Here is a 3,710-nt window from a genome sequence, read left to right as displayed (position 1 = left end):
ATTGGCCAAGCAATGGCCGTGACTCATCCACATGGCTGACACTGACAAAGGTTCTACAATCTGAGGTAAAGAGTTCCAGAGGGGATTTGACTGACCCTGGCAGATACAAAAGTTACATTTCTTGTTATATAGGTCTTGCTTTATCTTGGTCTTAACTGTCCAGTAGAAAAGTATAAAAACGAGGTATAAAAAGTACAGCCACATTAATATGCAGAGCTGTAAAAGGCTCAAGTCAACAACTTCTGACATTGCCAGTCCTATGGATAACCCGCTACTATTATGGATTACTGGACTATAGTGGATTATTTTGCTGAATTCACACACCTACAATATTTAAATGGCAGTGGAATACCCATCTCTGACAAAACTAAACAAAAAAAAGAGGACACAAATGAAGGACCATTTTGTATCCGTATATACAAAATAGTTAGGGTAGATATACAGCTACTTTCTGTTAAGTCGAGAAGAAAGATTTGTACTAATAGTGTGTGGACAGAATATCCTGTCTGCCTCTTGTACTATGAATAACCACTACGAAGACAACAATGTGCAGTGTATTCATTATTGTAAGTGTCCTACTGACCTGTTTTGAAACTGTCTCATTGCTATTTGTTTCTCAATAAAATTAATTTAAAAAGTGCAAAAAAAATGTATGCCCTTGCAGATGAAGACTTATTGTGCTTTCAGTTTAGACATTTATCCTGGAACTCAGTTCCTTATTCGTATAGTAACAAAGCAAATGAAGTTGTGAACAGACTTGTTGCTCCCATCGCCCAAACTGATCAGAATGTGACATTGAACAATGGGTTAATCAATTTTCAATTGATGTGTAACATTTGATTGTAACAGACATTCCAAACGAAATGTTGTAATTTCTTTTGTTACTTTTTTTTGGTCTTTTTGAGACAGGGTCTCAATATGCAGTTCAGGCCAGCTTGAACTCACAGCAATCCTCCTGCCTCAGCCTCCAAAGTGTTGGTATCATAAACATGCGCCAGCCAAAATGTTGCAATTTCAGAACAGAGAATTGTATAGTACAATCTTTGAATTTTAGAAAGATGACACTGGTCTTGTATGTGGCAAAGAAAAAGTAAACTGGTACTGCTGATGTCAACATTTCCCCATGATGGAAACACTGATAGGAAAATCCTGACAAAATAGAAGACTGAAATGGAAACTCTCAACAAAACTAAGTATGAAGTAGATGTTGTTGAGTTATGCAGCAACTATGATGTCACTTGAAACACAAAGTTTTGACCAGTGGTCGTGTTTTACTTGATCCTAAATGTGTGGCACAGTTTGATAGTTTCCAAAGAAAATAATAAGAACAAAATATCATGGAAGAACTTTCTTGGTGGGTTGGGATGGGCGTTCATAAGACTATACAACAGGGGAAGAAGTTTCAGCTCAGGCAACTACACAAAATAGTGTGGAGCACACCGTTGAGCTGGCAGGTGGGCAGGCAGGGGCAGCACCATGAGGACCTGCTGCGACAACAGGAGAACCAAAAGGACCAGCTGTGCCTACAGGTAGGGACGGGAGAACAGAATGTGCGTGCGTCAGTAGGCGACACGTGTGTGCAGACAAGCCCTGCCACGTGTGGGGCTGCGTGGGCGTGACAGCAGCCTATTTCTGCGGTAGGCTTCAGTGTTTACACTGTAGTTCACATGGGTTTTTATTTCTAACGTTATGCTTTAGGTTCTGTAAGCAAGCCAACAGCAGACGTGAAAAGGTTGATGTCTAAACATACAATACCCATTAAGAATTTAATAATTCATTTTATTCATGTTTTAAGTTCATATTAACTACACACTATATAATAAAAACCTGACAAAAGACTGCTGAGATGTCAAGTATGGCCCATAGGCCTCGGAGATAGCTCAGCGGCGTAAGTGCTTGCCTGGCAAGTACAAGGTCTTAAGTTTGATCCCCAGTACCAAAAAAAAAAAAAAGCGTACTGTCCTACTAACATCCGGGAGGCAAAGGCGTGCGCTGTGGGTGTGAGTGACGCCCAGTGCTGCTGGCAAGCGTGCACTGCCTCGGGTGCGGTGACCGCATATCATTTTTTTGGTAGAGTGCTATTGGTTTTTCTTTTAATAATACAATTGTTTTTTTTAATATTTATTTATTTTATTATTTTTAAAAAATTTTATTTTTGTGTGTGTGGCCAGCTCAGCCCACCAGGGGGTGGGGCTGGCTGGCATGTGGCACTGGGGGATTGAACCGCGGTCCCTGATGCTTTGCTAAGCTTGTTCTAAGTAGGTGCTGTAGACCACTGAGCCATCTCACCAGCCCTGCTATTGGTTTTTCATTACAGTTCATATAGATACTTATTTCTGATCTTTTTTAGACTAGTGAATGTTGAAAAATGTGATGCTTTTTTTATAAACACTCAGTAAATATTAAAAACTTTATTTTGGTGATTTTTCCTGTTACTCATTGTTTAATAAAACTAATAAAATTAATAGTTCATGAATATTATTCTAAAGAATCAATGTGGGTCTGACATAAAGCCATATTTCTAAGCCTTGAGGACAAAGTTAGTTTTATGTTCCAAAGCTACAGAGGAGGAGAAACCAGAAGAGGACAGGCACCCACTGGCCGCACCCGTCACGCACTGAGCCTGGTGCTTGGGATGTGGCGGCAACACCTTGGGGTACAGTGGCCGGGCCGGGGGCGCTAGAGCCACAAGCAAGAGCAAATGTCTCCTTCTAACTAGTCCAGCTGCGACAGCTACCGGCAGCAGAAAACCAGCCGATACTTCTTCACCTTTCTGAAACATACCGAGAAAGGTCAGAAGATGTGTTAGAGCGCCCCAGAGGGCGGCGGCGTGGGGTCTGTGCAAACCCTGGGTGCACAGACTAGTTGGGGGGTAAACCTCTCTCGAAAGGTCAAGTAAAAGCCAGGTGTGGTAGTGCACCCCTGTAATCCCAGCCCTTGGGTGGCTGAGGGAAGAGGATCGTTGAAAAGTTTAGAGACCAGCCTGGGTACAATGTGAGCTCAAGGCCAGTCTGAGCTGCATAGCAAGACCCTCTCTCAAAAAGACCAAGAAAAAACAAAACAAAACAAAAAACAGACAAACAAAAACAAAACCCACAACTGAACAATAATAAAAACAATCACTACTGACTTTTCTCCCACATTTAGTTGGTCTAAGTACATTTAATTAAATATTTATTTCAAAAATTTGGGTTGGGGATGTGGGTCAGTGGTAAACCACTGGCCCAGCTTGCTCACGTTGGGAGTCTGAGGTGGGAGGAGCCCAAGTTTGAGGCCAGAAAGACTCTCAAACCCACTCACCAACCCACCGCAACAACAACACAACACCCTAAGACTGGCAAGACTGTGAGGCCGGCCTGCAGCCTGCCTGCCTGCACACACAGGCATACAAGATCGCGGACCCCGCACCTGAAGGACAGCAAGTGCAGCAAGGCCACTGTCACCATCTTCTCTGGCACCCAGACCCTACAGGATCCATCGCAGGCCCCAGAACTGCCTGAGCCAAGTCCCAGCCTGCGTCCCGGAGTCCCAGGCCAGGTGCTTTCCACACAACCTGACATTAACAACAGAGCTTCACGCATTTGTAGACTGAAAAACTTTAAAAAGTTTTAAGGAACACAAGTATCTTTTTTTCCTTTTAGCCAGCATTTTAAGGGTTTATAGGAGGCTCTGACTGGTCATCCCACAGCCTGCGGCCACACCCTCGTGGA

Source organism: Octodon degus, unplaced genomic scaffold (genome assembly GCF_000260255.1).
Source record: "Octodon degus isolate 3935 unplaced genomic scaffold, OctDeg1.0 scaffold00105, whole genome shotgun sequence".
Classification (NCBI taxonomy): domain Eukaryota; kingdom Metazoa; phylum Chordata; class Mammalia; order Rodentia; family Octodontidae; genus Octodon; species Octodon degus.
Note: the sequence above shows the minus strand (reverse complement) of the source record.